This window comes from Epinephelus fuscoguttatus, linkage group LG11, assembly GCF_011397635.1.
Source record: "Epinephelus fuscoguttatus linkage group LG11, E.fuscoguttatus.final_Chr_v1".
Classification (NCBI taxonomy): Eukaryota; Metazoa; Chordata; class Actinopteri; order Perciformes; family Serranidae; genus Epinephelus; species Epinephelus fuscoguttatus.
In genome coordinates this window covers 14,933,771-14,958,105 of record NC_064762.1, presented here as the reverse complement: position 1 = coordinate 14,958,105, position 24,335 = coordinate 14,933,771, and the positions used below count along the sequence as shown (strand labels likewise).

Sequence of the window (24,335 nt, the reverse complement as noted above, 5' to 3'; positions counted from 1 at the left end):
CTTTACTCTTTTATCCTCTCCTCCATGCCTCTGCCTTTCCACAGCCTGCCCTCCTTTAAAGTAACTGCAGCTGCTTCCCACCACATATCACCAATCACCCTGTGAAGACAGGGGGGGATCCACCAATCCCCGAGGAGGCAGGATGTAAGAAACCCAGAGTGATAATGACCTCGGCAGGAATGATAATAACGATGACGACGACAGACAACTTTGAGTGGATCTTTACCACGTCTGTGTAATGTGGCAGCCATCAGAGGAAACCCAAAGCCACCCCCCACCTCCGCCCCCCCCCACCACACCGACCCTCCCTCCCCTCCAACCCACTTCATCAACCCACATTTTCCTGATCGATACAAAACCCATCACACACTCTTATTGATCACAGCGTTGCTGTGTCGCCAGAAGCCTCGGGACAGACTCTGTTTCCCCAACCGTCTTTTAAATAAAGAGGAATTAGAAATTTGAGGGTTTTCTTTTCATGTCAGTCTGTATCAAAGTCACGGGAGCGAAAGCTGATTGCTTCAATACAAGGAGCTGCGCGTTCTCAATTAAATTTTTGATCAATATTTTGGCATTTAATGTACTTTCCTTGCGGAGGAAAACCAGGATATTCCCACTGATCTGATTAAGACATCCAGACATAATCAATAGAAGAGATATGTTTATGTTTTTAATGAGGCGGAGAGAGAAAAGAGAAGGAAGACTCTAATGTTTGGATGACATGTATGGTTTCACATTAAGGCTGAATACTGGAGAAGTTAATTAAATAAAAAAACAAATGCCTACTTAAAGTGCATGTGGAAATATCTCAACTTTAGGATGTTTCAGAAAAAGTAAAGCTGTGTGTTTGGTTGATTCAACTAATTTTTAACAGGAGAATGTGAGTAAAGCTTTAACCAGGAGATTCTCTTCGATCACAGGAGGTTTATTTAAGTCTATTAATTAAATAAATAATAATTTAGTGTTGCCTGTTTTCTGAGGTGGGCCATACTGTGAGTCCAAGGCTCATCTGCCTCCCTCCCTCTCAGCCAGCCAGCTTACACAGCGAGGGGACACGGGGCTTCATGGCATCTGACAGGAAATCTATTGAGCGCACAGTCTGTAATCCCACTATCACGCTATCGCCAAACGAAGAAACAGTAATCCAATCATTAGGTCTGTATTTAAGCAAAACAGATTTTCAGCTCTGCGACCAAGGGTGTGTGTCTTTAAGCAGATCACAGCGAGTCTGGGATCTGACGGCTGTGCATTTTTCACGCAGCAGTTTGTGTTTATCATAATAGTTTTGTTCTCATTCTCAGCGATGTATTCCCCGTCTCCAGTGCCTCTGAATGCTCAGATATGGCCTTAATTTATCAGAGAACAGATGGATCGAAAAGGGAATTGGGTTATTTTTGGAGAGAAATTTACCCTTACACAATATGCACAAATCAAAATGTAATCAAAGCACATAAAACCTGAACAAAACGCGCATCACAAACACTGAGATTTAAGCGTCTGTGTTCAATCAGCAGCTTGTTTCTGAAAAGTAAAAACAGAACCAATCGTTATCTGTCAATAAATAGTAATTACATATTGTGGTGAGTTGAGGGACACAACCTCCCCGTCACACTGGCTACATGTAATTAAATTCCTGATTCACGAGCAAACTGGTCTTTTATGTCTGACCTCGTGACCTCTCCCCACACACACTGGACAATGTGCGGCCCGACGGCTCAGCAGGAGGCTCACTGTGCGCTCCGTCCTGACTGTGTGCTGCGGACAGGGCTGCGACTACGATTATATTTACTGTTGATTAATCTGTCGATTATGTTCTTGATTAATCAATTAGTCATTTGATCGTTATCAGTGGTTGCCAACCTTTTTTCACTGACTGACATATTTTAAGGATGCTTCATATTATATTCAGAGCATAACAACACTAGTACAGAACAACTGATAAAATGCACAATTATCCCAAATATTGAACACAATAACTGCAGGAACTTTGTGTGAAACAAGCGATTTGGATGAATTTTGAGCAGATTATTTCCTTTAAATTGAGTTTTCTTTATATTTTTTGGGACTTTTTATACAGTTATCCGTCCGTATTATGTATTTTTGGTTTATATTTTTAATAAACATATTCATGTTTTCTCCTTCCTGACACTCGGCCATTGTTTTATCAGCTCTTTTATTGGTTTAATTGCGTACTTTTCTACCGCAGGAAAAGAAAGTGAAGGTTCTTTAAATAAAGTATATGTTCAGGTCGTCACTCTGCCCTCATCCAGTGAGATTATTTTTAAGTTTATATCTTAAATAATAATCTAAACTTTGAAAATAACAGTTTTAGTTTTCTCCACATAAATGGATGAAATGCTGAGATAAAAGGCTACTGTATATATTATCAAGACACGTTTTCTAACACCCTTTAAAATCATGAAGGCCTCGTGACCCACTGTAAAGCTTTGGGGACCCTAGTGAGGGTTGGGACCCCCAGTTTGGGAACTAGTGCTCTATTAAACGTCAGAAAATGGGTAAAAAATGTTAAACAGTGTTTCCCAAAGCCCATCCAAAAGGAGACACTCAAATTAGCACGAACAATGGTGTGAATTTGTATTTTGTCTTTATTTTTACTCTATAGTGCACATTTGAGAAACTATACACACGTCTAGTAGGATTTAGAGAAAGACTCGTGGATGGGGGAAGGTCAGGGTTGAGGAATGATCAGAAGGTGCAGGTGTATATATTGTGTTACTTCTTTGTGTCTGTGACTGTCTGTTCTAAAAGTAGAGCTGTGTTAAATGAGGTATGATGTTATTAAAAGAAGGTCTGACAGCTTTTGTTTTAATTTTTTGTTACTATGTTCTGTTATGTTTATTGACTTGCTTGTCATCGCCCTGATATCGTTATGCATTGCGATACTGACAGCAGTTATTAGTTAATGTGTACCAGCAAGTTGTGTCTAAAGTAAAATGATGCCAAAAAATAAATAAATAAACAAATGAATAAAAAATATAGTGGAGCAAGTTGACCTCAGCGGAGTCTCTTAAAGGATATTTTTTGTTGGACTGACCTCACACTACCACACAAGGTGAAACATGCTATTTGCTGTAATTTGTGATTAATTAAAAATGATCTAAACAAAAAAAAAACTTCCTCAAAGCCAAATATAACATCCTTAACTTTTGTTGGTCATGTAGAAGTAAAGAAACCAGAAAATATTCAGATTAAGAAGCTGGAACCAGAGAATTTTGACTTTCTTACTTTAAAATCCACTAAAACCAACTGATCTATTATTAGATTAGCAATTTATTTAATAGTTGACAACTACTTCATTAACTGATTAATCATTGTAGCTCTAGCTGCTGATATAACTTGTGGCAAATGCTGTGTGTCAACTTTGAACAACAAGAAACTGATTTAACTGATTTGTTTCTGAGTAAATACATTTAACTGTTTATTTATTTATAAAACTAGAGAACTAAGTAACTTCCTCACAAAGAATTATTGAAGAGCAGCCACTTCTCTGGTTTTAATGACATTACGCTGCTTTAATCTAATTACTGATAGTTAACAAACAAATAAATGAAATATACATACACAGGCCAAAAAGTAATTTTCCTTGCATGATATTTAGTCAGTACTGGTTTCTTTTATACATGATCAGTTATCATGTACAATTTTGTTTTGAATCTGGCAAGTTGATCAGATCAGTTTCATCTGAGAAAATTGTGACTGAACAAACTAGCTACGTTCAAATTAGACGTTTCATACTTCATATCTCTTATACTGTGAACGCCCATAACCTGAAATGACAGACTTTGTTTTATTAGCTTGAATGATCTGAAATATGTTTATTTATGTTATTTAACTTACAATGTATTTATACTGAGAAAGCTAGATTGATATGAGGTGCACAACTCCATCTCCATCAGAAACAATGACATGTAGTAAAAACACAGAACCATGGTTCAAATTAAAACAAGAAGAGATGAAGAGTCTGATAATGTTTGCGTTGCACCTTCTGGAAGTCATTTCATTATAAAGCAGCGACAACAATATAAAAACATTAGAAATAAATCTGGCAAATAAGAGGGATGTCAGAGGTCAAGGTGACAGACGAACGAAATTTTACCTTTGCTATTAATCTCTTTGCTTTATTTATGTGGGTGTATTTTTTTCTTTTGGTGTACTTTGCACTGATGTAGGTTTGGTTTCAGATGCTTTTGTTTCTGTTGATGTTTTAACATCTTGTAACCAGTTCTCACTCTAATATAGACACAAAATACATATTTTGAAAATACAAATCAGAGCTGCAGTTATTAACTGATGAATCAAGTACTTGTCAACTATTAAATTAATCTACAACTAATTTAATACTGAGGGGAAAAAGTCAAAATTCTCTGATTCCAGCTTCTTAAATATGAACATTTTCTGGTTTCTTTACTCCTTTATGACAGTAAACTGAATATCTTTGGTTTCTGGACAAAACAAGTCATTTAAGGATGTCGTCTTGGGCTTTGGGGAACAATGATCAACATTTTTCACCATATTCTGACATTTTAAAGACCAAACAACAAAGTGATTAATCAAGAAAATAATCAACAGATTAATCAACAATGAAAATAACAGTTATTTGCAGCCCTGATACAAGTTAGATTCTTCATCCACTTAAAAACATATAGAATTTGAACCCTCACCATGACAGTAAACATACATGTACACACAGATATCACAGCACTGCAGAGGTTAAATTTCTAAAATAAAAGTGTAAAAGCTTTGACTCCACCTCCGACCACATCTACAAAACCGTGTCTTTATCCACAGACTAACACGCAGCTACTAAACACACCCTGAATCCCACAGATCCATCACTTGCACATTCCCCTCTCCCTGCCACATACCTGTTTGGCTCGTCTGCTGGAGGAGTGTGGAGAGGGATAATTACTATAGCCACAGGGCTGCATTAATCAGCTGGGTGCATTTGTTGGTTTTTATTATGTTCCACTCCCCTCTCTGGGCCACGCCGCCTCAGCCACAGGGACTAGACGGTGCTGCTGGAGGACCGTGGTCGCCCCGCTGCCCGCTCACGCTGGGTTAATAAATGCTATTAGCCTCTATCTCTTGCCTCTTAATTTCTCATTTAACTGAGGACAGTTAAAACAAAACTACACAAGCGGTGGTGTTAATCAGGGACTCGTAGCAGGACTCGGATATCTTGATTGAGAGAGCTGGACTCACACTATGAGGGACAGAAATGTATGCTGGGAGCTCTGGTATAGAGAGTGGACCTATTTATGCTGTGGCAACACATTTATTACAGTGGTGTCTCGGCAGTGACCATAATTATATTAAGATGAGTCTCCAATACTTAAATATTTTACTTTCTTCATGATTTGACAGAAAAATCTGTTCTTATAAACTCCTGAATTACACTGGTGTTGTGGTGTATTGTGGCACCACCAGTATCACTTTTTCTCACTGCACCACTCATTATTAAAATGTCCTCAATCGTGATAAGACACTTTGGTTAAATGCAATCGCCAAATGGCATACATTATCCCGAGGACATTTCTCTAACCTGCGTTGCCTCTGTGCTCTATAGTGAAAGCCGTGATTGTGATTCCAGCAACAGCGAATAGTCTACACTGTGTTTAATCACATTAAATATAAGCAAAATCAATTGCGCCGCCATGCTCCAATTTTAAACAGCTCCTTGACACCAGGCGAATCCTCGAAGACTCGCCTACGTCACCTGCATAACACAAGCGGGGTCTGGATGGAGTCACCTCTAAAGCAAAGCCAGGTTGTGTCATTGCCATCCAGAAACAGGATCAATACGTTCCTCTCAAGTTCATTCCAATAAGGCAGCTGGCAAAAACGGCCCTCGTGGTGTCAGCTTTTTACAGCTTTATGACGCTTATGCGTACGAAGCAGGCCTGCTGTGTTTAGAGCCTGCAGATGAAACAGCTAGCGCTGAGAGAGGTGGGGAACTTTACACGGAAGCTTTGAGTGTCTGCAGACAGACTAAAGTAAACATAATAAGAGAATAATACACTGGGATCTCTTAATATTAAAGGAACAGTTCACCCCCAAATCAAACCAAACCAAATGCATATTTTTACTCTTACCTGTAGTGCTGTTTATCAGTCTAGATTGTTCTGGTGAGTCACCAATTGTTGGAGATATCAGCCATAGAGATGTCTGCCTTCTCTCCAACATAATGGGACTAGATGACACTCAGCTCAAAGCGCCAAAAAATATAAATGAAAAACTCAACAGCAATGTCTCTTCCCAGAAATCGTGAGCTGGTTTCAAGTACAAACTGCCGTAAAACTTCAATTAGTAGCCTGGGCTATTATTTGCTTCGATCACTGAGCTCAACCGGAGTATATTTGGGACAAGCATCTTTATGGAACAGGCTTTTAATTCCTTTCAGACAAAACTGTTGCTCAGCAAAGATGGGAAATACTATCAAATTATTTATTTAAACCAGTAAGAATATTACTTTTGTAAAAATTTGTATAACCTATCAATTATGAATCATTCATTTAATCTAGATCCAACAGGCAGCGCATCAGAGAGACAGACAGACAGAGTTACAATGCTCATTTCACACGGCACACGGCACACAACACCTCTTTATCCTTTATCCTGTTAAAAAAATATTTACATCTTGGAAATTTTTTTTAGGAAAAAACGCTTTGATTCTTCTGATCAGTTGAGCCTTATGGACTAAAGGATTAGAGGTTAAATAATAAAGGAATGGACACATCAGACTTCATGACTGCTTCAGAGTTAGGGAGTCAGCATATTTTTTGCATCCTTCTGGTTTACCAAGCCTGTAAATCTGAATGAATTGTTCTTCTGTGCTCATGGCTTCAGTAAAATTAACTAAAGGATTGAATTGTGGGGAATTTAGCCAAGCTCAAGATGTGTAGCATCTCCACACTGACAAGAGTTTTAACATTTGTATTTGCATGCGCAATCAGCTTAGCACTTAGCTCAAGCAGGTAGCCGATGGCTCTGTGGGCTTTAAGAGGTTTTATAATTGAAGAACTTCTATAAAAATGAACTCCTTCACAGCGTCAAGTTTTACTGTATTTTCTTTCTACCAAACAACACTCGCCAACCGTATCACCACAGAGGATTAGGGTTGCAACGGCATGAGATTTTTCACGGTATGATAACCATCTCAGAAAACATTACGGTTTCATGGTATCACTGTATTACAGAATTTATATTACCATTGGTCAGTATGACACTTAAAGGAATGGAAATGGAAGGGTATGTGTTTGGCTGAACAAATATTTTATTGAAACTTGAAACCATTTTGTTAATGGAAGTATGTGTTACAAGTCTCCCCTTTGAAAATAACTAAAATAAAGGGGCCATTCTTTGTCCGGTTGTATTTTGTAGGATAGTTGTAGGATAGAGATAACTTAGATAAGTCAACTTTTGTATCACAGTATACCTTAAAACCAGTATATTGCTGCAACCCTGAGCAGGGTAAAGGGTGCATCTGCTCATGGACAAGAAGCTTGTGTTCATGACAGTGTGAGATGTAAACATTAAATGCGTCCTCCTCAGGTGAGCTGTAACGTTAGCTAGCTTAGCAGTGCTAGGTGTGTTAGCAGTAGATGCACGCTCCCTTCTGCATGGTGATTTGGTTGGTGGGTCTAGTTTGGTAGAGAGAAAGCCTCAGTGTCATGTAGATCTATTTTATTCGAGAGAAGGCAGACATCTCTATGGCTGATATCTCCAATTCAAACCAAAACAATCTAGATTGATAAACAGCGCTACACTACCACTATACTACTAAAAATGTTTGTTTTAGAGAAAGCATGCAACACATTTTGACGCAGATGCTAGCTTCTATTGAAAAATGTGAAAATGCCTCCCAAGAAAATGCATTTAGGAATACTGATATTTATATGAGCAGATTAACTGATGTGTACAGTAGCAGTAACAACAAACTCGTGCATAAGTACGTCTCACCAAAACTGTCTGAGAGAAGGAAAAAATTGTATGTTCATTGAATTCGTGTCACGGAGCTGCCAGTTGGGCTCATACCGACTTCAACGCTCAGAACACCCACAGGGCACTAGTAACTCTTCAATTACCAGCCTCACTCTGAGGAACAGCTAACTTAAGTACAAAACTTTCTGTTTCAAATGACTTAAAGTGTGTTTGATAAGGAAATTATCCTCTTTGCTTGTCCCAGTCCCACGACAAAAGACGCTGTTTCTGTATAAATTACCTCCACAGATGAGAGCATTGTCAAAATACTTAGAGAGCTGCTGGTGTATCTGTGAAACAATAATCATACGAGCATGATTTTGAGGAATCATCAAATTATTCCAACGCATTATTTAAAAAGCTACAGACTCTACACACACACACACACACACATCTGAAAGCATCATGCTTATGTGAGGGAGGGAAAAAATGTCCGGTGGATTTTAAACTGCAGGAGTTGCAGCCTGTTTACACAGTGCTGATGAATATAATACTAAAAACAAACATTTATGTAAAGCAGCCTCCGTTTGGCAGTAAATCTCATTTTGAAGAGAGGCTCGGTATTCCAGACTTGGCTCCCCTAAGATCCAGGGATGACTTTCATTTAGTCTCACCTCTCCATCCAACTGGGGTCACCCCTGTTGGTATAGCAAGCACAGCAGTCACATTGCTCCACCATGCGCGCAGATTGCTTACTAGAACCGCCTGGAACCTTTCATATTTCTCAGTCAGCATTTTTACAGGATAATTTTGGCAGCCTTTAAGGATATCGCTGCCTTAATAGAGGATAAAAATAAACGGGTGGTGGAAGGGCTATATCAGGCCGGTATAATCTTGTATTCTATACTGTGTGGAGCTAAACGTCTGGCTTTGGCTCCATTCAATGAGATTAAACTGCTCCCCAGTTGATTCCAAAAGACCATTTGTCCTATTTTTAAAACTAGAAAGAGCGTTTTGAGCCAAGTAAATCCAAAAAGGCCAGTTAAATTGATTAAAATACTATGGTGTAAATGGCATTATGGAGCAGCTTCTTTGCTCTATATCCCATTGAGCGATTCTGGTCAGCAGATTTCTATAGATAGTTTGTCAGATTCAGTTTGTATTTATACACGTGTGCATACATATACAGACATTGTGTGTGTGTGTGTGTGTGTGTGTGTGTGTGTGTGTGCTGTGTGAGCATTTTGGTGTGGCTCTGTGTAGACTGACTTCTGTATAAGAAAGCTTGTCAAAATGTCTCAAAGAAGGAAACAGCTTAATTCAATCAGCGCTGCCGCTTTCAAGACCACGAGGGAGCCGGCTAATGGTGTTAGAAACTTGAAAAGTTGGAAAAAATAAGCTTGAGGAAGTTCTCACTACCTGGGAAAGAAGTCTGTTCCTTGAGGCTTTCCTATACTGTATGATAGTAAAAGCTCCACTCTTCTGGGCCTTGTTGCTTCTCTGTGAGCTCAAATGCTGGATTTTAGTTTGTGCTCCTCCCATGAGGGGCAAAGCTTTGCAGAAGTTAGAGGAGGGTTATATGAAGTTCAGTGGAAATGTTTTTTTTTCCCACTACTCAGCCAACTTTTTTAATAAAAGACAAGAATATGGATCGCGATGTTCTGCAGAAGCATGTTTGGAAGTGAGTGGATGGGGAGTTGGAGAATATACAGGTTTAGTTAAAATGTGAAAAAAGAAACCCCTCTTCTAAATAGGCATCCTGTGGGCATTCCCTTTCAGAATTACGAGAAAGAGACAAATGTTATGCCAGAATCTGGAGAAAACATGACAGTGTGTGTCTGCGGCTGTGCTGTGCAGTGAAAAACTGTGGGTCTATAAGGCATGCACCTCGTTTGTTTTATGCGCCCTTCCCCCTTCTCCGACATTCACCCCCATTAATTCCATGATTGTGTCTTCCTCTCATTTTCTCCCTCGTTATGCATTTAATGTTTCCAATTTGCCGTCATCACAGAAAAACGCCACAAGAAGCTATAAATTCTTTTCTAATTCCAAATAATTAGGATTACACGGACCAGTGGTTTTCAATCAGCGAGATCATCTCAATGATAGATGGTAGGATAACTGGTCATTGCCGAGACATAAATATTGTGTCGTTCAATTAATCTGGTCTAATGAGGTGTCAAAGCTGCCACTCATCCATCAAATACAATTAGGAATAAACACATATGCATGGAGATGGGTAATTAATAATTAGCAAAGCAAAGAAAACAGTATTGGTTTCAGCAGCCACATTCACAGAGCAATTTACCACAGCTCTTTCTTCATTCGATTTTTCAAGTGAGTGAGACAATGCCACATCAAAGGAATTTCAATCAATTTTTACCCGTTTTTCGTGTCTGATGTTTGTCACACTCGCTGCTCCTGCCAAGACACGTGTCACTTTAGAAATAAACCTTAAAGAGGCAGGTCCGCATCTCATCAAAAGACAGTTTAACCTTAAAAAACCCTAATCTGGGTGCCTTTCATCCAAACCAACCACAGCTGGACCTGGAAACAAAGAGTGCTCCTAAAACGTGATGGATAGAGTTCTTTTCTGGACCAAAAAAGAGCAAAACATTTATTCTAGATCTTGGGAATTGGGGACTGTCATCAACAGTTTGTCTTCATCTCTCTCTAAAGCCCACAAGGCTCATTGTCCTAAAAAAAGACATTTCATACAGAGTGTTCATTGTCTTCCATTTTCAGAGGGCAGTCATGCATCCTGACAGAATTAAAGTGCAGTGCTGGGATGAGACCTCCTGTATGAAAATAATAATTTATTCTGCCAAGTTCAAAACATAATATTCAGGCTGTCAAAAGCTTCCATCAGAGTCTGTCACTAAAAGGTAGAAGTGTATGAGACCCTCTCGTATCAGCCTCTCAGACAAAGGTCCTGCTTATTAAAGCCCTCTGTGACACCAGAGCTGACACCTGTCAAACAGCAGTAGTGGGGTAGTTTCCCTTTGACTCTGTAAATAATTACAAAGCTTCACTTCCAGTCTTTGTCATGTTAGTAAAAGCCTGTGAGGAACACAACGCTTATGGTAATTCAACAACAACAACAGCTGGTCGCAAATACATTTTGTGAGTTCATGTATCGGGCAAGTAAAAAATAGTGAAAGTATGAACAACACATTTACTGACAACATATTCCACTTGTTTCCCGCCAATATTAAACTTTGTTATAGTTATGTTTAGTCACTGGAAGCAGTTAGCTAAAGCTGGGGTAGGCATAAAATTTGGAAAAGGCAAAAAAAAAAAATAGTCAGAATTTGAGAATACGTCCTCCTCCTGCAGCTTTCCCCTCTCTGTCCTAAGCCCCTCCCACCAGATGACCACAGGCACATGTGCGCTTCATACAGTAACCCAGAGATTCCCATACATTAATTTTGTCTTATTTTATTGTAAAGTTGCGCGCAAATCATTTGTTCAGCCCTCTTTGCCTCAGTCTCTCCGCCTCGCTCCCCGCCACTGTGGACTGCTTCCCCGGGAGGAGAGCAGGCAGCAGCTCCAGAGACAGATCTCAGTTGGCAGCTGTGGCAGCTCAAATTCTGCCAGCATCAGGTTTCACAGCTGGCTGATGGCAAGCGGTAGCGCCGGATCTGACCTATGTGACGGCAGCAACAGAAAGTTTGCTGATCTGGTGGGAAGTCGAAACTCAAGGCTGTCTAGTCCTCCAGAGCTAGGGCTTGTGCTGGCTAGAATTGGGTTGCTGCAGCCGCTGACTGGGGGTCTGTCTCTGGAGTGGCTGCTTGCACCGCACCCCAGCAAGATGGGTCTGGAGTGGCGGCGAGTGAGGCAGAGGACACACTGTGATTCAAGGCTCTGGCTAACGTTGGCTCCATAAATGTAAACTTGAAGCTGCAGCTGTGAGCTTTTAGCTCTGGTTAGCAGAAGGCTAAAATATTAGCAACATTTTCTCTCAGGCTCTGACATGCTTCGCTGATAATGACACGTTCATTTCATTTACTATCAGACTCTCTTTTAGGCTGTTTTTTTTCGTAAGTCCATCTTCCTTAATGGGGCTTGCTACGCAGTGTAGCCAGTTGTTGCCAATGCTGGAATAGCAACTTTCTCAACAGGATTCTTCACCATTGAATCAGGCTTTCACCAAAGGGACGTGCACATGCATCTGCATTTGTATACCAGCCATTAGGAATGCCCTGTCTCAGAAGTGACCTGTGATTGGCCAGAGTCTCCCTGCCAGGCGCCAGATTTTCTAAAGACTGTAAACAGAGCCAAAAGGAGGTGCAGAACTCCAGTTTTCTCTCAGTCCACTTAAATTACAATATGCTCAAAATGTATTATGAGATATTTGCCCAATGATGCCAAAGTAAAACTGCCTACTGCAGCTCCAAGGTTGGGGGTCACAGTCTGGTTTAACACATGGAAAGTCCAAAGTGACTTGATGCTTGAATGCTTGCACTGAGGGTAAGAATGGAGTATTTTAAATTCAGGAATTTTACTTTTAATGGTGTATTTTTATAGTGTGAAACTGGTACTTTTATCATGTAAAGAGAGATTATTTTACCATGTTCATCACGTCACATCAGCTCAGCCTATTTTTATCACTGGATGCAAACTCGTTTGCATCACTCAATGCAAACGAGAGGACAGAGTAAGGGACTCTCTAAAAACTTCATTTTGATTCCTTACGTACTGTGTCACACAAGAGTGTTGTGCGCATTCTCATCGGCTCGCACTGGGCCTTCTTGGCATTTTTTGGATAGGCAAAAAATCTGTGACCTAAAAAGTTGTTTAACATCATTGTTACATTAACCCCGAGATCAAACCTACAGAGGGCTTTCAAAAGACTTTTACCTGACTGCTGATAAATTCTCAACTTGACTGACATACTGCTTTACTGCAAATAAATGCATGTACAACTAAATAGCGCTAAAATATATTGACATTTAGATGGGCTAAATTATGTCAAACAACAAAAATCTACTGTATTCATATCAATGTACATTTTGTGTGCCTTCATACGTACTTAACATGCATCAAATAAACTAATCTCACTTTGTATGTCTCGTCTAGTCTGTCCATTTTTCCAAATAATACTAGCTCATACTTTGTCAGTCCAACTTCTCATTTTCATCAAACAACAACAACAACAAAAAAATCAGGATTTAGTTTCTGTATTTTTACAAAGGTACACACAGGTTATTATATAAAGTATGAACATGCACTCACAAGCTGAGACAGTAATGGAGTTCAGTTATCCAGGTGAAATACCAAGTTTTTGGTCAGTCGCAACAGAGTACAGAGAATTCATGTTTTTATGCAAAGCACTATCATATCAGTGATACAGTATAGAACTTATACTGTGTCCAATGCTTCCTCCTAAAAAAGTTGACAGTGCGGCCCTGTAGTGTCCCGGCTGATGGTGGCGGAGACACGTGATGCAACGCAAGTCAGTGGTGTTGTCTTCCTGATGCGAGTCTACATAACAGGCCATAGACACCGAGACACCCCGATGGTTCAGTTCAGCTACAGCAGCAGCAAAGAGGCAATTACCCAGAGGCATCGGGGCGAAAGACAGAAGGAAAATCAATACATAATTTCAGCATTTCAGAGGGTGTTTCCTTCAACTGAGCCAATGTCTCAATTTACCGGTGTGAGTTAGTTGTTTTTTGATTTAAGCTCCTTTTGTATTTTCACACTGTACAATGAAAATGTTAATAAATAATGATTTACCTATAAATCCTTTACCTGTTGTGGCTTATATAAGACAGCTTCAAGTGGATGAATGCAAATGCAGTTGGAATTTGAATCCACTGAATGTGAGGTCTAGCATTAATAAGAATTGACAGCACACTGCCATGAATTTTGAGTCTGGAAAAAGCTGATTCTAAATTCACAAAAAAAGGTTATGCAGACGCCTCTGCGCATCCTGTGAGTGGCATATTTGGGAGAAATTCACTTCACCTGACCCAGGGTTAAGTGTCTGAGAGGAATTTCATCTCGTCCTAATGGCACAGGAGCGTGTGGTGTAAGTTCACACAAAGTTTACCATCATAATACCATTTTGTACGCTGTCGCACTCCGTTATACAGGCGGGCAGATGGGCAACCCCTGCGTACCCAGCGCCAAGATGCCATGGTTAAGTGACAGCAGCCAGACACAGAAATGAAACAAATCAATAGTGGCGTCTCTTATGAAGACCAAACCACATGCAGCACAACATGATAATGACCACAAACCCACTCAAGCGTTGAGGCTACCCCCAGAGAGGCGCTTCTTTAAATGAATGTAGGTTAGTGTGATTGACTAATCGCCTACTAAATTAGAAAAGACAATATCATACGGCTTTGTGCTGCTTCTAAGAGCTTTGTCTGTTCTGACTCATAGAAGCACCTATTGCCCATGATGATTGTTAAACATAATGGTACACCTTCTTCCATAACCCGGCAATTATACCGCCTGCAAAAACTTCAGGCATTATCTCCTTACAAAATAGTAAAAGACCCATTTTTAGGATTAGATATAGCTAACTTTTATGTCGTGTATTTGAATATGAAAAGGAGACTGGTGGGGAGTGCAGGGAGCCCAAGGGACCCAAACACAGACTTCCTCTAAAATGTTAATCGTTTGGCTAATTGAAGGTATGTTCTTTGTCGGCTCTGCGTTTTGGAGGGTCCCTTCTATGGACCGAGCGAGCACAAGGTAGCAGGGCTTTCAGATGTTATTGTATTTGACTGCTGCTGCACCGGGGTGCCAGTGGATTTAGGTGCTTTTAAGATAAGTTACGGGGACACGCACACACACCAGCAGACGTGCGTGGAGAGACACACGCCAACCTGCATGTATACTCACCCACCCACACGGCGACACTCGCGCACACACACACACACACACCAACACATGTACATGCCATCTATTTGCATTTCAAAAGAGCATAATTGCCCAGGGCGGTGGCTGGGGGAGTGTGGCCTCAGGATTCCCCGAGAGCGCCTGTGAAGTTAACGAATCACGAGTCTAGACTCAACCGAAGCTCCTCTTTCATACGAGCATATTCACACCAACATCCTCCTGAGTAATAGGCAGGTAGAGTAGTCACACACCGTTACACAGACAACCCATTTACTCCTTGTTGCAGTTCAGGCGAAAAACCCCTGAAATGATCCTTTTTGTAAAAGATTTTCCATTTTCCCCTTGTTCAAGGATAGTGTCATATTGTTTAAAATGTGGAGCTCATTCATTTGCTGTTTTACACACAAACTGACCGGCACTGTGATTAGATTCACAAAAACAAAATAACTGGGATAAATTAGGTCGAGGCGTTTACATGCTCTGCATATTCACATGCAGCTGGCCAGTGATCAGGTATCAGACTTCCCCTCACATTGTTTTAAGGTTGGCTTTGGCTTATTATTTTAACGCTTGTATGGATTCTGAATTTTAAAAAAGTCTAACATTCAGCTGAGACCTATTTATTTTGGTTTCAGTGTCAGTGTAATAAATCTGTATATAGCAACAGTATATGTAATGCTGTCAAAATGATCATTTCCTTGTTCTGTATCTTTGTCACAGACACTATATTAACCCCTTTGGAAACTAAGTTTAGTGTACGGCCGAGAAATCAGTTTATCTTCAGAGACAGAGACCCTGAGTGTCTTGAATCAGATGCTTTTGTACTTAACACAAAATATTTTCAGTGCACAAATCAGCTGCGTGCATTCACATTGCATAGAACAAGGAAATGCAGTGTACCACTGGCGCACTCAAAACAGTCCAAAGTTGAGTGTGGAGTGATGGACACTTCTCAGCCTTAATGGTCGTCATCTTCTCAACTTTAACATGGCAGCTGAGGACAACAAGGAGCCTGTTAGTTATACATGTACTAATACTGATGTCGAATAGAAGCCGTCTAGGGATGGGAATTGATAGGATTTTATTGATATCAATGCCATTATCGATTCTACTTATCGATCCAATTCTTCATCGATTCCCCTATTGATTTTCTGTGTAGAAAAAGTAGACCTTACAGGTTTTTGGTGTCAACAACATAAATTTTATTGACGTTCTATTTTAAATAAGAAATAAGTGCTAAGTAAGTGAGTAAATAAAATATGAAATTGGTCCACTGCTATCATCTAAAATGAAGCAAATGAAAGAATATTTGTACAGCATTTGTTTTCATCTATGTCAAACAGAATCTGTTAGTGTTGTCACGGTACCAAAATTGGGACCCACGGTACGGTACCAGTGAAAGTATCACGGTTCTGAGTAGTATCACGATACCACAGCAAAAATTAAGCAGATGTGCCTTTTGTCATTTATAAAAAGATAAATCACTTTTCTATAATACATCAATGATATTTCAATGGAATAAATTACTTATTGACTTATTCATACTTCAAAAACAGCATCAATAAGTGATTAACATAGGGGGGATCAAAATAAAATAAAGAAATAAAATAATAATCAACCAGCCACCCTCCTCCCCTGACAAGTTAAGAACAGTCCCTTCATAAGTAAAGAACAGTCCCTAAAGTGCGGTGAGGTTTGTGGAAATGTGAACGGCTCGTTTCTCCTCTGACACGTCACATACCTGTGTGCCGCCACGGCTCAGCTGTTCAGGTACTTTTGGGCAGTCATGACACCAAGAAATTATTGGACCTGCACCCGGGCTTCTTGGTCGCCAGTAAGCGCACTATGGAGTACTATGGCCGCCGTATTTGACAGGTATACGTATTCCTGTCCGTGTCTGTGTCTGTGACCCCCATTCAACCCACAACCAGCAGGATTCACCTTTCGTTTCTGCTGCTGGTTGAAATTTGTACTCGCACAGCGTGCTGAATGATTTATTTTGCTCGCACACAACTATTTTTAGTCGCAAATGCGAGTAATGTTAAAATGCTCGCACAGTAGAGCCCTGCAGTGGAAAACAAATCACTGTAGCATTGGTGGTGTTTCCGCCCTTGCATGTAATTACGGTGCTGCATAAATTGCACGTCATGCTGTTGTGATGAGTGAATGTCATGAGTCTTTTTTGGTCAAGTGAAGCCAAGCTTTCGACCGCTTCTGTCTCCACCATTACGTCTTCTTTGTTGTTGAACGAACTGCTGACTGACGAGTGTGACGTTTGTCATCGACGTAAAGATTCGGCGTAATGAAAAGAATCGATATGGGAATCGTTAAGCATAAAGGCTAATGATGTCGATGAATTGAACCAGTTGGAACCAGTTCTTAACAGGAACCGGTTCTCGATTCCCATCCCTAAAGCTGTCAGTAATCTTTGTTGGGTCTGCAATGATTTGGTAACATGAACAATGATAACTTGACACTAGCTAACATGCTCCTAGCTACGGCGGCACATTTTTATCTGCACTGCTTTATGGAAGGAGTTGGCGTAAGTTTGGTCTATGTGTGGGCGGTGACAGCAAGCAAATGTTGGCAATAATGCTCCACTGTCTGTTTGCTTAACAAAAAAGTGCAAAACTGCAGTGCGCAATTTGAGACACTACTCTGTTGAAATTAGTACACCACGCAGAAAGTACACAGTGTTAGTACACTGATGTGTACTAACGGAAGTATATAATTTGAGACACTGTCAGATTACACTTGATCTTAAAATGTTTTTTGGTGGGACATCGGTGGTTTAGTGGTAGAGCAGGCGCCCCATGTATATGGCTGTTGTCGCAGCGGCCCGGGTTCGAGTCCAGCCTGTGGCCCTTTGCTGCATGTCACCCCCCCCCCCCCCTCCCCCCCCCTCTCTCCCCCCTTCAAACTTACCTGTCCTATCTATTAAAGACAAAATGCCCTAAAAAAAAAAAAAAAGTGTTTTGGTGATACAAACACAAGTGGACAGCCGAGACACATCGCCATTCATACCTGTGTCTATAATGCATCTCCAAGGTGACGAGTTGACTTCTTGTGTTCAGATTTTGGTTACTGTCTTGTATTTGGTTACTTAATTTATGCTGGAAGTTAAAGAGTCCGACGCACAATTAATAAGTCCACACTCTTGCATGTCATGTCAGTGGTTCTGTCAGTACAGCCAACTCCTTCCATAAAGCAAAATGCTGGACTGTCTTGCAACACTATCCAACTCATCATAAAATCGGCACATTATAGAGTGTTGGTGCACTGTCACCAAAACAGCCATTACGTCCTGCATTGTATTTTCCTTTTACGGCCTCGACAGGGAGTGTTTACTCTATGCACTGCATGTCACGTACAGCAAAAAAGCTCCTAGTTTCCGGGTTACTTCTGAAGTTACTGTATGTGTCCCACTTAATATGCGCAATAGTGTTAATCCCATCATGCCTCTGGCTCAACCAGGCTATGTGAGCAAGCAAACCACGTTCTGGATGAGACACTGTGGGCACGCACAGATCACAAACTATCACGTATGAGGTAAATATCTCACGAAATTTGGATACCTTGAAGAAAACTTATGGGGGTGGATATGAAAAGTCACCTTCAGTGTCATATCAGTGAATCCAGTGATAACATGGCTAATATATTGATAATTAAACAATGAAGTATGAGAACAAAGGCTAAAACGTGACCAGTGAATGCTACGCAAAAAACAAAATCAAAATATTTTGAAGTTTGAAAAAGGGTTAGAAAAAGAGAGAAGTGTTTTACTAATCAGGGGCTGTATTGTGTGATTCTGCAGATGCAGCAGTTTGTAAGAAGACTTTGCATTAAAACGGTAATTAGCACATTTGTTCATTCATGTGTCCTTTCTATTATGTTTTAATTTTTATTCCTTGACAAAAATGGTTCGTTTTAGTTGTTTTCATCGCGAAAATAGGTCATCAACAAATATTTTTAGTCACAGGTTTTGTGGATGAAATTTACACTGCGCTGCTTTAATGCAAAAGGCTAATAAAACACGTCATCACATCATCACCATCATCAAACAGACAGCACGTTTAGCTTCGTATCAATGTACAGAGATGTTTCTTACACATCAGATAGCCTCTCACATTCTGTCCAGACTCGTGGCAGTCCAGTGGGGACGGTCAGGGAATGATAGAGGAAGCTGAGGTGATGCTGAGTCTGGTACTACACGGACTACAGTCAACTGAAAGGTAAGCTGCCTCGTTGCTGGAAAGACTGATGGCCTGGCAGAAGTGTTATTTGTCTTGTATTGCTGGGTGAGCCCTCACGTCCACTCAGGAAGAGATGAAAGAGGGACGGACGGTCTGTCTGGGAGAAGTGCTAGCAATGTGGTGGAGGACAATCTGTCACCAGCAGTCATCACTTAACTGAGCCCAGAGCTGCACCACTCACTCAATGAGAACCTCACCAGACTTAAATGGGAGCGCTGGGCAGAGCCAGGAAGAGACATGATTAAAAATATGCATGAAATGAAATGAAATGCAAATCCTTCACCCTTTTACGTTAGTACTGAGCTCAAAAATCTGAATGTGGGACAACAGACACAATTTGACAAAAAAGAAATTGCGAGTGTACAAAAATAGGACAACGAATATTCAAGATGATGAACAACATTTCACTCTTATTCTTCCTTTTTCACAAATATTTTCCAGGTTTTTCATCCCACGCTAACACCCACGCGTTTCTCAAACTAACACACAAACACACTTTAGTATCTAATAGGAGCTGGCACTGCATGTGGAGGTGAAGGACGTGCGGAGGGGCCGCCCTGTCTCATGACACAATAAATGACTGTGATCCAGGTTCCAGCAAAAACAAGGACTGCTTTTCAATTCCACCTCTTTTACCCGGATGAATGATGAACCCTAGGTAAGAGGTGCAGTGTTGTGGTATTAATATACATCAGGGGCCAGAGCGCCACACTAAATCAGGAGCCCCAGTGCATTTGTTATTCTAATGACAAGCAATAGCCATGCTCGGGCTGTGTGGAGTCCGCAGATCCTAAACTGGGAGAGGACTAAACTAAAAAAGACTGAAAGTAAAAATAAGGAAAAAATTTAAGGAGGAATGACTTCATGACTGAGACGTAACAGTGATGTTTTTAAAGGGCTGTTCTTTTACTTTAAGTATTAAAAGGTCCAGTGTGTAGGATTTAAGGGGGATATATTGGCAAATAGATGGAATATAAGTGTGTTTTCTTTAGTGTATAATCACCTAAAAATATGAATTGTTGTGTCATCGTTACTTTAGAATGAGCTGTTTGTATAGGGAGCAGGTCCTTGTCTATTGTGTCTGCAATGTTTCTACAGTAGCCAAGGATGGACAAACTTGCTCCAAATAGGGGCCTTTTGTGTTTTTTGCATCAGACTCCGTAGTTAGCAGCCTCTCTGCAACCAGCAGGGTTGCATAAACACCAATATCTTAAAGAAAAATTGCTTTATTCATTGTTTATACCGGTTAAATTGCTGAGCCTGTTTGTTTTGAAGAAGAAGAGATCTCTGAAGAAATCCTGACCCAAAGTTCACGCTTGGCACATGGGAAAAGTTTTAGCTGGTTGCAATCTGCAATCCTCACCTCTGCATCCTACACACTGTTCCTTTAACATGGTCAGATGCACTGATTTTTTGGCTTAATGTTTGTCAATATTCGCCTTGTTGCCATCAGCCTATTGCAACAATGGCACTGGCCGATGTTTTAGGTCGCATCAATTTTGTGCAGGCAAAAAAGCAGGGCCCAACGCTAACTTCGTCTCAGTGTTGTGTTCAAGACTGTTTCCTTGTCGATAAGTGTTTCCTTCTTTCTAAACCTGAGTCAAAACTTATCTCTAACCCTTACCACCAAGAGGGCGCTACGCAATAACAGTAAGGGTGGGAATCACCAGAAGATTCACGATACGATATTATCACAATACTTAAGTCACAATATAATATCATTGCATTAAAATATATTGCGATATACTGTGATTTATTACCTTTTTCAACTGTAAATTATGACCCCAAAGGAAAACTCTGTCAACATCTGTTTCATCTAATAAGATAAAGTTTTCAGTCTGTTCACCTCACCTCAACCATTTTTTGTGTCACGATACGATACTGCCACACAAAAATATCGCGATACTATGCTATGCCCCTAATTAACAGGAGGTAAATACTTTTTGACCGGGTAACAGACTTCGATACAACACCGGCGTCCTGGTGACAATAGAAAACATGTTTGAGATGAACAGAGATCTTCCACGGACATTTTTTGGGGAAAAATGATGCAGTAAACTCACTATCGATGCATCAGGGGACAGACCATATCTTTTCCCTGATAGCACTACATTGTGAAAAACAAATCTGTGCTGATATTGCAGGGAGAGAGCTAGTTACCATTAGCTGATAGCAGGCTGTGGCCGGAACTAATGCTGCATTTAAAAGGAGTCGTGTTTACTGTGTTCACAAGAAGAGTCAATATAAATGTCCCCCTCTTGTGATATTCAAAATCTCGTATGTGGAAAATTTCCGATGGCTCAGAGTTCACGACTTTGTGTACATGGCTTCTCATGTCGTAAACACGAGTTCCATTTGAAGGATGCATGACAGCTTACATAGGCTGCACTGCGGTACATTATGATGTGTTCAAGCTCTTTTCAGTAAAAATAAGTCTTGGGCAAAGGTATATTATAACGTTATCATAATGTGCTTAAATGTAGTCTTGTAAATACAGTTGTTTGACGCAGAAATTTTTTGATGTTCTCACAGCAATATAGAACAGATATAAAGGAAATTGTGATGTATTATATAAAAACGCATGTGAAGCATCTGTTAAAAAATATTTTTAATGTGAAAGCTAATATTAAAGGGGTTTTCATTTTAATAAAAGGTTGAATGACTTAAAACATTTCAGTTATTTTTTATAATGAAGATTTCTTTGTTTCCCTGGCCCGAAAAGGGGAATAAATACACAATATACAATAAAAATATACAACAACATCAGTATTGGCCCAGAATTTAAAAACTGATGCATCCCTACATGTAGGGGCTCATATACCATGTTAGAAAAAAATGTTACTCTAATTTAAACAAATAATACACAGAAGCAATCTCTCTGAGTGCTAACATTAAACATGTAACCCAGATAAAGCCACATTTCAATCAATGCAAGCCACTTTTTAAAATCACATTAAAGGCTCTCTACTTCAAATCACTTTTATTCATCTCCGAGGTGTTTTAACCAACAGCTGCTCGTCTGACCCGACGGATCATAAATCAGCTTTCAGGAGAAGATCGAGTGAAAAGGAGAAGAGAAGACAGACGATTCTGGTGAACTCTCCGGATTGAATAATCAATACTGACAAAAATAAATGGCTCGACTATTTATCAAAGTCTGTGGTCAGCGCTATAGCAGAATTCCTGTAATGTATATTTCATACACTTTTATACTCATTGATTACCTGCCCTGTAGTTTGTAAATTACGTGTATATTGATCTGCTCATCATACAGTTGTGGCTTTTACTGTCGGCCATTTGTGCCGCTGATAAAGAGATCAGGATTGAACTCTGTAATATAAATCTTAAGCTATTTTCTGCCAATATCACAAGGTAGTATGGGGTAAAATAATGTAGTTATATTGAAGTTTTAGTGTCTTGTGTAGAATAGTACCAACAGTACATCACTGTTAGATTACTTAGGGAAAAAAGCAGATTTCTTTTTTTTTTGAAGCGTTACAAGAAGCGTACAAATCGCAGAAAACTGGTAATTATTTATGGGAAAAACTGCTCAATATGGTTGCACATGATAATAAAAATGCAGGTTTATCATACCAGTGTTTGAATATTGGTTGTCTCTTAATTTTTACTGACTCAGCTAGACAAAAAAGAGCACTTTCTGCAGCATCACAAGGTGATCCCTGCTCCTGAAGTCAAAAAATATTGATTACAGGTGATAAATCAAACACAAAGTGGAGAAATACCAGTCAGAACTACCATTTATTCTCATTATCTGAGCTTATGTGTTTATTCCACGGGGAGATTGAAGTCAAAAGATGACCAGGAGTGTCCCAGTGAAACCGAACAGATTACATGAGAGAGGGTGAGTTAGGGTGGGAGGGAAAGAGGCAAGCTTTGGATCGATGGCGCCAGATCAATGATCAATAGGCCGCTCTCACCAATACACTTCCTGCTGACGCTCGGAGCTCTGGTTACACAGATGAAAATGGGTGGGCAGGGCCAGAGTGTGATGATGATTTATGTTAGCGGGGCAGATGTTTCATTTTGGAGAGAGTCTGTCTGATAGACGTGCCTGAATGTCACTGCCTGGACAGCCAGTATTTCCACATTGATGCACCAGTGCTGGTCTGCAGGTGATAAAAAGACCCACTGGTACAAATCATGACTTCCAGAAAATGGAACCAACTATTTTAAAGTAGTCAACAGTTAAGGAGAAGAGAAAAAAGCCTTTAGAGAACAGCCAAAATGAAATAAAGGAAATTTGTCAACCAAAATCCAACACAATTCATCACTTTAATGTGGAATTGGACACCAGAGAGGTTGGAAATCTGACAGAGAGGAAGAAGAAGAAGTATTTAAAGGCTTAGTTTGGTCCGTCTCACAAGTAATGGCGAGTCATTGTTAATATTTAAGCCAAAGTATGCCGATCGCAGGCCAAAATCTCTTCTCCGCAGACACTCAGTGTGAAGGATGCAGTAACCGAACGGGGAAGAGAGCAAAAAAGATCTAAATCAATATCAAACTGGCCGGGCAACCAAGAACAAGGCAATAGATCATTTCCCTGCAGTAACATGGATGATATTTTATCGTTATAGATTACAAATATACTGGAGAATCTTCATCACAGTTTATGTTATAGTATTTCTCCACTGTAGAGGCTTTTTGTCTTGGAAGAAGTGAAAATGTGGCAGTGTTGGACAAGATTTAAGATGAAACACATCAATCTGATATTGACCCAAGACCAGACACATTTCTTCAGTCTGAGTCTGAACTCATAGCACCCATGAACTAGATGGAAGTTCAAAGAAGTACAGTGAAATAAGAAAATAGAAGCTAATTTCATTTAGTATTGAGACAATACACTGATCACATATGATCTAGGATGTTCCTTTAAAGGGAGTAAAGGAAACAGCAAAAGCAAAAAAAGGGAAGAAGTATTCTTCTGTTTGATCAGATACAGTATTACAGGTGTATTCTTTGTATAATTGTCCTTTTTCATTTGCAATTGTGCTGTAATTTCTTCCATTATGTACACCTGTCTCAGTTTCCTAGGCCACTGTTTTTAAGTGGGTGGTTGAATGACAACTGTACGCATTTTACAGTGTCATCAGTGGCTAAAAGCAAACACTGTATGCTCAAAAACCAAATGGTCACTTCACTTAAGAAGATAAAAAGTGAAATATCACTTAGTCAGAAAGCTGCTAACTGAGTTTGGTGCTCTGCAATAAAAGTCCAAGTGTTTGTTAGCCTAGCATCGCCAGGCCAATTTACAAATGCCAGTTAGCC

At 40.0% G+C, this 24,335-nt stretch overlaps 1 protein-coding gene across 3 annotated transcripts in view; it reads right to left on the bottom strand.

Moving 5' to 3' along the window:
- esrrgb (estrogen-related receptor gamma b) overlaps positions 1 to 24,335 on the bottom strand; it is a 208,110-nt gene that overhangs the window by 52,358 nt on the left and 131,417 nt on the right. The window lies entirely within an intron of this gene.